Source organism: Physcomitrium patens, chromosome 1 (genome assembly GCF_059467195.1).
Source record: "Physcomitrium patens ecotype Gransden chromosome 1, ASM5946719v1, whole genome shotgun sequence".
Taxonomy (NCBI): domain Eukaryota; kingdom Viridiplantae; phylum Streptophyta; class Bryopsida; order Funariales; family Funariaceae; genus Physcomitrium; species Physcomitrium patens.
In genome coordinates, this window is record NC_143410.1 from 10,015,024 (window position 1) to 10,028,567 (window position 13,544).

Below are 13,544 nucleotides of genomic sequence, written 5' to 3' on the forward strand. Positions count from 1 at the left end.
AACATCTTAAATACCTTGAAATATTCCTTCCATCAAATGGATCAATTTTATTGACCACTGCTTGCAATGCTTTGGTTGTCAAAGCTTCCTTTCGATCATTGCTTTGCTGTTGCTGCATTGATAATGAGAAGGCTTGAAACATACTAGCAATAGACGGATCCATGTGCATACCTTGTCCTTTAGAAGAACCCCCACCAGAAACTCCTCCCAAAAATCCTTCAAAATTTTTATTTTCGTTTTCCATAAAATAAAAATAAAATAAAATCAAACAAAATCCAATACCTTCCACCTCAAGCTTTCACGTCGGGTTCACCACTTTTTGTCGTATTACGTGCTTTCCTGCTCGAGAACGCGTCGGACGTCTAACTGTAGAAGGTAGTATGGAGATCTGCTAATATTCAAACAGTCTATCGGTTTTTGACTGTTGAAATATAAACGACTGCAAAAATACACCATAAATATATATGGATGCCCTTTGACTGCTCATCAAAGTTCTTTTTGTCCCAGTCGATAGGTCTCCAGACGTTACAGAGAACCCTGAACAACCCAAACTGCTAATCTTCCATACCGCTTTATACTCACGATCTTGTATCTACTAACTGTCTCGTTAGATTAACCCAATAAATTTCATTCACTCCGCATACTCAATCTTATAGACACCCTTTTAATTCTTCATCACACACGTAACTCGACTTCACAAAACAGTCAAGAGTATTCAAATCCTCTTCATTAAAAATCCCGATTTACCATTACAACACTGACTTCAGCAACGACTGCCTCACTCTTTCCAAAACCCTATGAAGAAAAAAAATCCAATTCTTTGTCTTTTCTTCCCCGACCCGAAGCATGAAGCTAGCTCTCCGACCCTTCAAAATCCCTCCAAAAAACTTCTTCTCCCCCCCATTTCTTAACCTTAATTTTGAATTTCTTCAATCCTCCATCTTATATCCAGAATTGGCTCCCACCGTTAGAACTTGGATCCGAAATTAGCTCTCGCCGTCAGAGCTTTCTCCTCCATTTTTACCTTTAAGAGATCCTTTTACCGAAAACAACGTTCCCTGAAATGACACAGAGGACAAGACAGCCTGAAACAGAATCGAAACCCTATAATCGGGACCACATTGAGTCACGCGACCAATTCAGGTCTCATATTGGCTAAGAGTCCAGTAGTAAGACCCAGATGTTCCCGTAATTGGATCAAATTGGTCCTTTGTGTCAAATTAGCTGAGGCCCGTAGTAAGACCTGGATTTTCCCATGATTAGACTGCATTGGGTTGCCCGACCAATTCAGGTCTCATATTAGGTAAGAGGACCCGGATTGGATTCTTAAAATTGGATCCAATTGGCTCTTCAAACCAGGCTCACCCGTCGTGTGAATTGGTCCTTTCCCTTCCTGTTGACTCCCATTATTGGAATCGAATGGAGCATTTCAGTATGCCCCGACTGACTGTAATGGGGTGACTGAACCTAGCCACTCAGTATTTGCACTGGAGTTGGTCGTTACTCCCAATATTTGAGATAACTGAACATTAATAAAAGTCCCCTCTCTTTATATTTTCACGGTATACTCGTGTTACAACACGACAGCGTCTGATTGTAGGAGGTAGTATGGAGATTCGCTAATATTCAAGCAGTCTATCAGTTTTTGACTGTTGGAATATAAATGATTATAAAAATATACTGTAAATCTATACGGATGTCCTTCGACTGCTTGTTGAAATCCTTTTTGTCCCAGTCGGTAAGTCTCTAGACATTACAGAGAACCCTGAACAACCCAATCTACTAATCTCCTATACCGCTTTATACTCACAACCTTGTATCCACTGACTGTCTTGTTAAATTAATCCAAAAATTTTCATTCACTCCGCATACTCAATCCTATAGACACCTTTTTAATTCTTCAATCACAGACATAACTTCGATTTCACAAAACAGTTAAGAGTAATCACACCCACTTCATTAAAACCTCGATTTACCAGTACAACACATTAACCTTTCAGCATTGATCGCCAGAAGTCCCTTTTCTGACTCCTACCCAAAAACCTTGTATCCTCTCTTTTTCTTAACCTCCCTAATTCCCGAATCTCTGAATCCTCTCCTCCACTCTAACTATTTCCGAATATTTTTTTCTCTCCTTCTCTCAAACCATAGCCTCTGAATTTCTTCAATCTTCCCTCTTGGATCCGGAATTGGCTCCACCGTCAGAGCTTTCTCCTCCATTTTTTTTCTTTTTAAAAGGTTCTTTTTCTGAAAACAACATTTCCTAAAACGGCACAGAGAACAGGACAGCCTGAAACGGAATCAAAACCCCCATAATCGGGACCACATTGAGTCACCCGACCAAATCAGGTCTCATATTGGCTAAGAGGCCCGTAGTAAGACCTGGATGTTCCCGTAATTGGGTCAAATTGGTCCTTCGCGTCAGGCTCATTTAGTCATCGATTTAGTCCTTTTGATTCTATTGATTCCCACTATTGGACTTGAACGGAGCATTTCGTTACTGGTAAGTATGCCTTGACCGATTGTGACGGGGTGTCTGAACTGGCCCCTGAATATTGGCACTGGAATCGATCATTGCTCCCAATATTCGAGGTAACTGAACATTAATAAAAGTCCCCTTTCTTTATATTTTTACAGTATACTCGTGTTACAATACGACACCATAGTAATGGACATCTACAACTTTAATACAAAGTTCTTTAGAAAGGTTATTCCATCCACGATGCAATGTGGGAACCTACACAGAACCTCATCTATTGCCAAGGGACAATTTGGAAATACCATTAGGAGCAAAATAAGGACGTTCCATATGAATAGAAAGAGAATTAATTGTAACACGATATGGATAAGATATTTGTATTGTTGACATATAAAAATAGATAATTGGAACCATATTTGAAAACTTATGGAAGTTTTTAGAATTGAGGCTAGATTAATGGACCATATAGGATCCACCATAGAATATTCTAGAAAGATCTTATGACAATTATTTAAGTGAGATCCACCATAGAATCTTCTAAAAGAAATTTAGGATACTTATTTAAGTGGGATCTATCATCTAAGAATATTCTAAAAAGTCCAAGGTGGTAGAATAAAATACAAATAAGACTAGCCATGGCCTTTTGGACATCTGTTCAGGTATGGCTTTGGATCTTTTTTCTTAGTAAAGTTTGGATTTGCATCTTCCTATTCAATTCTATTTTGTTCTATTTCTATTTACACAGTATTATCTTTTATGTCCTATTCTCTTTAATTCTATTTAATTTTATTCCAGTCTATTTTGTCCTACTTTGTAATGAAATTTTAATATTATTATGGATTAGAAGAGTCTTAGACTATTAAGATAGACTAGTCCTATTTCAATTTGTATTAATTCCAACCTTGATAAATAGATTTTTAAAAACTTAAGAATTATCATCATTACCTAATTTATTTCTCTCCAATCAAATCTTTATTTTTGACACCTTTTAAATAGTTAATTATTATATGCAATGAATTGAGTAATAAATTATTCCAAAAAAATTATTTTTGGTATTTTTAACAATAAAACTTTGACGGTATCCATCAATCCATATCAAAATTTATTGATAAGGGCTTTGGTATTCCAATCTACATTACAAGTAAGGTTTTGGAATTCAATAGCATATATAGTGGCTAATTATAATCTTTGTTATAAAAATAAGAACTTGGTCTTTGTTTTTTTTATCACTTATTCCAAATAAGGTCATGAATATTTTTAAGAATGAATTCATATCATAAAAGATTCATCAATCTTTTTCTATCAAAGGTACAAACTAAAAGAGAGTACTTCTAGAAAGAAGTGTGCCTATGAATCGACTTGAATAAATCTATTTAGATATTAAAAATTATGCAATCTTAAATAAAACATAACTTATTACAAAAATCCTTAAAATTTTGATCTTATTCTATCAAACTTATTGGACATACTAATCCTTGTCTTCCTTGTGCTTGTAGAAGCCAAATTTTCTAAATTTGATTATGAGGCTAATTTACTTGCTTCCCTCAATTATACAACTTCTTAGCTTAGACTCTGGACTTCTTTTGTAAGTATAAGAATAGTGCTTATGTGATTGGCGTTGGTGATCAGTGAAATTTTCATCCTAAAAGTATTGACAGCTTATGAAGTTTTGTAATAATTGCAAGTCTATTCTCACTTCTATCAAGTATAGCATCTATGATTTTTTCTTCCATTTCAAACAACTTTGTAAATCTACAAGTCAAATTAGAGGAGGCTAATCTGTAACCTCTAATATCAAATAAAAATTGCTATAAATTGAGGTGATATGCTCTGTTTAAAGAAAAATCAATGTTAAAAAATTAAATTATTTATTTAAAGATAAGTAGTCTACAATCTTCAAAATACAACAATAAAGGTGAGGCAATCCACTCACTTCTAAAACAAGACAAGAACAATGAGTTAGCACTCTTGTCAAACTGTCAAAGACATATATCTTGAAGAACTAAAAGATTAAGATACTCTTGTGGCACTCAAAAAGACTAGATAATCACTCAAAGGTGATATAATATTAAACTAGAATGGCTATTGCTAAAGATAAAAAGACTAAAAATTCTTGAAATAAGATTAAGAACTAAAAAAATATTAAAAAGAATAAAGAAAGCTTCACTCTTGTCACCATATATATTATTTGACTAGGAGCTACTTAGCAATCTTCTATAAAACCTCCAACACGTATTGATTTTACAAGACATATATCTTAACTAGCAAGGCAAGTTTTCTAAATGTATGCCATATAGTTAGCTTATTCTACAAGCTATTAATATGTGTGACATATGATTAATTTGTTGACCAAGTTTTTAACTTATTAATCAACTACAAATACGTATAAAGTCAAAACCACATCTATGAAGCTTTTAAGAATTCTTTCAAGAAGTTATTATAAAATTAATTTACTTTTAATTATTTCTACATAATTATATAAATAATTATTGGAATAAATATGTATGTCTATAACAATCATTCAACATTCTCACTCATATATATACATTCTATAGAAAATGTTGGTTCTTTCACTTCTATTCATTCTTGTGGAATGCTTAAAGACCTAATAGGAAATGTAATTAATAATAATTACTAATTATAAGAAAGTAGTTTTGTAAGAAGATTAGCAAGTTGGTCTTTTATATAGATATATTAAAAATCTACTTATCAATTGATTTATTGATTTATTGCTTTTAGATGGTAAAATATTCCATGTTGATATGTTTGGTTTTACAATAATATTATGGATTTTTGATGAATATAATAGTTGTTTGGTTGTCATTGTGAACAATGGTCGTGTTTTATTGAGCCATAGCTAGTAAATTCAACAAACAATAGATCTTTTTTTTTTTCTTTTTTATCAATTATGTTAATGCCATGACTTCTATAACTATTATAGAAGTTTTCATGCAACTTTGTTTGTGACTATCTCATGCTATTATTGTTGAGCTAAAAATGCACACAAATCATGTAGGGCTCTTTTGACCATTTAGATCACTTCCAAAATCAATGTTTGTATAATCAATAAGTTTTGATAGTTTGATTTTAGATTTGTAATATTAACCAAGATGTTATGTTTGATTTAGATATCATATAATTCTTTTCACTGCAATCCAGTAGCTTTGATAAGGATTCTCTTGAAATAAAGAAACTTTATTGATTGCATATGCAATGTTGGGTCTTGTTATGATCATGGCATTAATCAAAGATCCTACAGCTTATTGATATGGTATATGAACTTTTGGTTCAGCAATGGCATTATTCTTCCATAGTTTTGCATAAGTATCTATAAGTGTGGATAATTCAAGAGCGTCTTGTAATCCAAATTAAATAAAGATATCTCTGATATAACGCTTCTGATGAAGGAAGATTAAACCAATAATAGGACAGGGATGTACTTAGAAACCAACAAAATAACTAACACTACTTGCGATGACTTTGAAGCTTATTTATAAGTATGTCAAAATTTCTTCAATGTAAGTTGGTAGAAGAGAAGCAATTATGCCATCATCTATATAAATCTTAATTATCATATGAAGCTCTCTATAATTATAGTAAATACAAGAATCAACCTTGCTAGTGATTAAGTAGAATTGTTTGAAGAATATAGAGAAATGGAAGTTCTATTGGCAAGTTGATTGTGTCAATTCATATATGTTCTTTTTTAAACATCAGCAAAATAAAGATTTATCAAGATGCACGTACCCTTGTGGTTGAAACATATATATTTCCTATAATAAGTCATTATTCAAGAATGTTATACCAATGTTGAATTATTACATGTGCATTTCTTTTGCAACATATATAGCTCAAATGGAGTCATAACAAATAATAAGGGAATAAGTTTCTATGAAATCTATGCATGTTTTAGGGTTAAACCTTTTGCAACTAAATATCCTTTATACTAGTCAATTTCACCCATTGATGTGTACTTGATGTGTACTTGATTTCATAAATCCATGTATTTTGTATAAGCTTTGTCAATAGCTATTGACATGTTTTTGTACCAAGTCCCAAGTATTGTTTTTGTTGTGTATTAAATTCACAATCCATTGCTTCTTTCTGTAATTTAGAATCTAATGATGCAAATGTTTTTTTTGAAATTTTGTGGTTCTTGGATGTATGTATTGCAAGAGGCCAAGAGTGCAGCAGATTCTAATTCTAAAGTTCATTGTGGAGTAGAATTTTCCGTTTCTGCAGACGATGTGGAGGATTCTGTTGGGTTGTTAACAATGGGTGTAGTCATCATGATTTGCTCTACGGATTTGCTTTTTAGATTGAGACTTTCGTTAAGGAACAGTAATAAATTGAATCAAATTGATTCGAAAGAATTTTCTTCTTTAATAGACTAGTTTCCTAGTGGTTGTTCTCCGACTGGGTCTTCTTCCATTGATCAATTGGGTTGTGAACAATTGTGTATTGTTCTTGCAGAGGTCGGTGTTTTATCAATCTCCCACTGATCAGTTGGGTAGTTTTCTACTCATTGTATTGCTACAGAGTGTGCTCCCAGAGTTGATGCCGATTGATGATTTGTCAATAGTAGTAGTGGTTCGCTAATTGCGGATGTCAGAAGTAGAAAAGGTAGTTGACATTCAATAGGCCGTGTTGTGTTTGTATTATTGATCGAAAGATAAATGTAATTTTCTTAGCCCAGATCATATGGTGGGGGAATTCTGTATTTTCCAGAGGCTTCATCGATTGTAAAATCTGAGCTCTCCAAATTTTTGTCAGTCAATGAATTCCAAAATCTGTAGGTGTGCCTTGTATTGGAGTATTCAATGAAGAATACATATATATTCTTTGATTCTATCTTAGTTCAAATTTTTTTATTTTTAAATACCCAAGAAAGTGAGCCAAAAATACGGTAGTATTGAACCGATGGTTTCTTCCAAAACCAAGTCTTATGCGGTGTGAGATCTTTTAGTTGGCGATTACATGTTCGATTGAGTAAATAAATAGATGTGTTCACTGCCTTCACCCTAAGTTTAGGAGGAAGATCTTTCACTTGTAAAAGACACTGAGTCATCTCAAATATTGTTCTATTATCTCATTCGATGTAGCCATTTTGCTGCTGTGTATATATAGTACTTGTTTGATGAGCAATGTGGTTGTCGTCCAAGAAGTTATCAAAGAGTACATTACAGAATTCACAGCCTTGGTCAGTGCTTAACGCTAGGACATTATAACTAATGTCTTGTTTCATAAATTATACAACACGTTTAAAGAAAGGAAGAGGCTCAGATTTTTGTTTTGCTAAATACACAAATCTATACATCATCTTTGTATAGTATGCAACAAAGTGATCCGTTTAAGGATGGGATTTGAGCTTTCTTACCTAAAATATTGCCATAGATGGGTTGTCCAAGAGTTGTACTTTGTGTCTTGTTGGGGTCGTGTTAATAGCTAGCTTTGTGTTGACTTCTCTCATGCATCCCTCACAAGGATGTAGCAGTGGTTGATGAGTATCAAGTTTGAAATCTTGTAAGCTTTGATGTCAATTCATACAATGGATGGTGGGTAACTTAACATGACCCATTCTTTCATGCCAAAGTTGTATTTCTCAAATTGCATTTGAAGTTGAAAGAGCAAGCTAAGTTGCTGATGACAAAGAAATTATTGTTGGTAGTTGATCGAATGATTTTGTCAATAAAAGTCAAGAAGACTGAAGGGATGTCTGAAGTAAAAACTGCGGAGGTATTACTTGAATTGAAAGTTGATATTGTTTTCTTGAGCGAGTACCTTTGAGGACTTTCTTGCCATGGTGTGTTTGAAACTCACAGCAGCCCAGGTATGTTATGAACGACAAGTTTCATTCAGAGACTAGACTAGTAGAAAATTAATTCCTCTTTAGCTGCGGGACATACAATACATCGCAAAGAATACCTTTGTGACGTTGACTGTCAATCAAACATTGGATTCGAATGTTGCCTCTCACAAACCCAGAGCTTTGTATTGTCAGTGATTTGTATCGTATGAATGCCTTGGGAAATTTCTTTCATGGTGAAAAACCACTCAATCCTATTAATGTGTTCACTAGCTCCACTGTCTGTATGCCATGTGTCGACAGATGCTTCACTGAGGTAAGCATGTCTGGTTAGGTGTGTGGTGACGACGAAGAAGTCATTATTGGAGTCTGGTCTGGATTCTTCATTGGAGGTAGTTTGTGTATTCAAGCTTTTTGCAATGTTGGCATCACTTATGCCACTGTTGATCTTGCATGGATCTTTATTGTGTAACCTTCTTTTCTTTGATTTTGTATAATCTGTCGACCAATGTCTACTCCCATGGCAATTGTAACATTTGGTACGTGATTTCAAATCTTAGATGTAGTTGATGTCTTTTTGCTGCTGTTCCTTTTTGTTACGAGGACGTGTTGATATTACATTCGAACGAGTAAAGAAAGCATGGTTGGCCTCTTAATCTCTGCTCCCTTGACGTTGAATTAACTCTCATGACGAAGTATCCGTTCTTCTAAGTGATCGACTATTTGTTCATTATCTGAGACGTTGGACCATGCGGTTATAATGCTTTTGTAGCTCAAAGACAAACTATAAAGGATTTTTGATATTATCATCTTTTCAAGGATTGTGTGACCTAAATCAGTTAGAATCATGGTCATATTGGTAATGTTCTATATATGTGTCGATATATCATATGCAATTTGCATTTTGTAGTCGAAAAACTTATCCTGAAGTGGGAATATACTTTCTAGTGTTTTTAGGAGGTGCAATGAGCTTAGTTTTTGCCACATAGTGGCGGTAATAGAGCATGTTGTTAGCTTCCTGAGGATCTTTTGCGAGATGGATTTACTTATAAACATCCTGGCTTTTGCATTCTTCTCATCCCCAGTCTCCATTGCGAGTTGTTCACCTGCTGAAATTTCTGATGATAACGATAGAGGTCGTTTTTCAAGTCCATGGACAACCTGCAGAACCTTCTTCGCTTCAAAAATTATCTTCATGTGATATTTCCATATGGAAAATTGTTGTCCATCGAACATCTTGACGGGAATCTTGTCTTGCCTATCCATCATGAAAAAGAGAAGAAAAATAATACTTTGAAAAATACTATGCAAGTGTGGTACGGAGTTTTTGAATTCAGACGATAGAGTTGTAAAAATCAGGGAAATGATAATTCACTTGTGAAAAATTATCTGAATATGTTGTTTAACTGTTGTTTAACGTTGTTTAATTGCTGACATCGCAAACACTCAATGCCACCAGTTGTGAATCCAAACAACAACCAAATTAATGCTGCTATTGCGACATTTTGACGAGTCAGTAAGCAGATCTATGGCTCGGAAGAAATGTTTAGAAAGAGTAAGAAAAAGGGAAATTAGAAATCTATAACAACTTGTGAATTTGTGCACAACGTACTTGCAAGAAAAGTGCCCATAACCTAAAAGATTAATCGATCCTCATACAGTCATACTCATTCATTCATTCGTTGTGTATCTCAAATATATCTTTATTCAAGAAACAACACAGTTCGGAACCAATTATTTAACATCTAGTTTGTCACTCTCTAACTCTCTAGCTGACACTTTCTACAAACTAGCTAATTGTTCATTGGGGTTCAAGATATAGCTTCTCCGAGGAACTCTGAATGGATGTATCGTCCAACAAGCGTGAACGTGTGACTTCCGCACTGACTATGTGATAACATGAAAGATGCTTGCACTGATTAATAAATAGGAGATGTTTCTCTCTGCTTCATGCTGCTTGTTCCATTGTCTAGGTGAAACAAAATTCCAAGTTTTGTGCAGATTTTGTGAAGACAATGCTTGTTGTTACCAACGAGGGCGCCCAAGGTATATCTTCTCATTCAAGTATAGCTTCACTTTCAATGCTTTGAAAAATCCCTATCAACAGGAACTGTAGAGTCATGACCTCTGGAACCCGCGGCCACCTACCCAATTGGTTTCGAGCCTATGAAACCGTTTTTTCAGGTAATTACTGCGACCTTGCAAAATGCAGTCAAACAGGCAATTATCATTGTTTGCACAAGGTGTCTCTTCGGTGCACACTTATGGTAATGCTTTTGCCGATAGTCTAACGATGCCAGTAGACAGTTTGTTTCGTTTCGTTCAGTGCTGTCTGCAACCCCTAAATGTATTCATTGTGTTTTGGCTGGTTTGCCACTAATATCTCAGAACCGGAATACCAGAACCCCAAAGTGCGTCCAAGATTTCAAACCCCTGTGTGGTTATAAGCAGCCAAGCCCAGAGTCTTTTTTTTGTGGTTTTCAGCTTTGTATCCCTGTCAGTGAAAAATGTGTGCACTTCATGGAGTTTTTAAAACTGTTTTGTCAAAGGTTGTTAGCATCAGCACGCTGTGGTGGGTCTCTTCTGTCAAACTGTTCATCGAAACCACGCAGATACTCTGCCTGGCCAGGGCCTCGGTTTTTTTTTCTGTGGACCATACGCACTGTATGGGCGCACACTAAACTTTCGAACCCATCACACATGTGCACCAGCAAGAAGCTGAATGTCCTTACCCCCCCCCCCTTTACATATCTTTTTCCATCACAAAAATTTGTCAATTAGCATGAACAAGACCTCTCAGTCAACATGGGTAATGAAGTGACGCAGTGAGTAGGTACATGTTGGTGGTTACTGACAAACTCTTTTTTGATTGGGATCCAGAAGCAGCTCCGTAATATCTTCCCTGCTACCCAACAACTACACTACCACACACTCGTTCATATTCGTATAGTCAGTCACATATACTACATTAATGTAAATATATATATATATATATATATATATACAAAAAAATAAAAGGATAGTTCGAGTGAGGACGAAACCAAAACCGACTCTGAATCAGTGGCTCATTCCAATGGAGCACCCATGCACAGCCCATTTCTCCACTCCTGAAAACAAGGACACAATCGGCTGTTCCTTGACGTTGCGACTCCATCATGTTTACTATTCCACCGCAAAACGACAAAACAAATGAGCACCGAACACGAAACTGTAAACCAGAAGACTACAGGTGAAAACTGCGCCGCGCAGGTCAAACCCCACACGCTCTCACACACTGGCCACTTTGCCCTACAATCATGGCCACAAATCAGGCAGATGCAAAACTACCCCCAATCTGCAGGAAGATCCCCGTCCCTCCCCCCTGCTCCGAAACCATGCACTCCTCCGGCATGCTTCACAACTGCCTCATCCCAACCCCAACCCCTGCAACAACAACAGCACCACCAGCCTCGCCATTCAATGCTCTGGTTTGCAACGCAGAGAATTCTCCACTCCCTGTTCCCATATTAGGTCATCCCCTACTCCGACCCCTCGTGCCGTGTTTTCATCCTGGACTATCTGAACTCAGGGTCAGTTTCTACATTCATCTACGTGTTCCCCAGTTCATGGTGTCGTTCATCAACGCCTCCTTCCCGCCATTTGGTGGGTGAGTTGGATGCTCGGCTGCGCGCGAGGGCAGCCCGGGTCGGGTTGGCCCTACCCTACCCTCCCCGACCCGACCCAGGAACTCACTCCCTTCAACGCGGGGGGGGGGTTGGTATCTTACTATATTTGCTACTTTATTTCGACATATTTATGTACTAGATAAATATATAGATATTGAGTATAAATATATACATGTATGTGTATATATATGGATTCATTGGCTCCTTCGTTCATTCTCTCCCTTCCTTAATTCATTCATCCATTTGTTCATTCATTCATTTTCCTCCTGTCTGCACACCAAAGTGGAGTAAATGGGGCTCAATCACTAAGGCCAGGGGGGACCATATGGGGGGGGGGCAAAGCATGGGCCTCTTCACCAACTTTCAAGCACCCTTTCCCATCTTTTATAGTATAATCAATATTTTCTTTCTTGTGCATGGGATATTATTTCTGATTGATAATTCAACCAATTTTTTATTTTTTATATAAATTCATGTGGGTTTGTGTATGAGCTTACCTTTCAAGAATATTCTGACCATGGTTGTGACTTTTACAAAAGGCATGGTGAAGCCAACCCATGTAGCTTCAAATATGCTCTAGTAAAGACCATGGTTGCTTTTTATAAGATAGGCAATTGCATTTGCAAATATCTAACAAATGCCCCCAACAAACTTTGGGGTGTGTAACACTCCTTCTAGTATTTACATAGCATTACTTTTACAAAATGAATATTTGAAAAATTGGGTAATACTTTGTTACAAGAACAATAGCCACAATGATACAAAAAAAAATGGTTAAGATATATATATGAGAATGTTCTGATCATGTGAAAATAGTGTAGAGAATAGTTCTTGTTAAATACAATTAATTTTCCACTTTAGAGATTTGGACATGCTCCAGCTCCATTTAATCACTTTGTTTGTTTGTCTCTCACATGAAAGCCTATTGCCACTTCCAAGACAGATCTAAATTGATTTGTTCCAACCCCATTTGTAAATATTATCATACATAATTATTTTTTTACATCCCATTCCATAGAGCAATAACAACAACAACAACAACAACAACAAAAAAATCAATCATATTTGGAAGGGGATAAACAATAAGATTAGGGCTTATGGAAGTTTGAGAGTTGTCTAGAAAGGCGTTAACACTATTGCCATTGCCAAAGGACAACAATATTAACAATGAATGTTTTGTACTAAATTAAACAAGTACTTAAAAACAACAACAACAACAACAACAACAAAAATAAGAAAGGATAACATGACTGAATGAGATTCCTTGTAATAACTACAATAACCAAACCTTTATTTATTTATTTATTCCTTTCTTGTCACAATTATTATGTAGATTTCCTAAAAACAAATAATATTAATTAATGCAGAATTTTCTTCAGGAAAAAAAATTTCTTTGTTATGAATTCTGTATTGATTTCATGTTCTTCCATAAATTTCCTTTCACAAAACTTTCCCCTGGTTTAATTGGAATTTAAGCCACTGTATTTCTATTTTATCATGTTACTCTTTCCTAAAGAAATAAAAAATAAAAATAAGAACTAAAAACTAAAAAAACTAAAACATAAAATGTAATGTTATTATGCAGAACAAAATG

At 35.5% G+C, this 13,544-nt stretch overlaps 1 long non-coding RNA gene across 1 annotated transcript; it reads right to left on the reverse strand.

Moving 5' to 3' along the window:
* Positions 1–5,182: 5,182 nt before the first annotated feature.
* LOC141045302 (uncharacterized) lies at positions 5,183–11,984 on the reverse strand. The gene is made up of 2 exons (XR_012217361.2): positions 11,327–11,984; positions 5,183–10,476 (listed from the first exon to the last, which is right to left on the reverse strand). It is a non-coding gene; the product is annotated as an uncharacterized LOC141045302 (long non-coding RNA).
* Between the last annotated feature and the right edge of the window lie 1,560 nt (positions 11,985–13,544).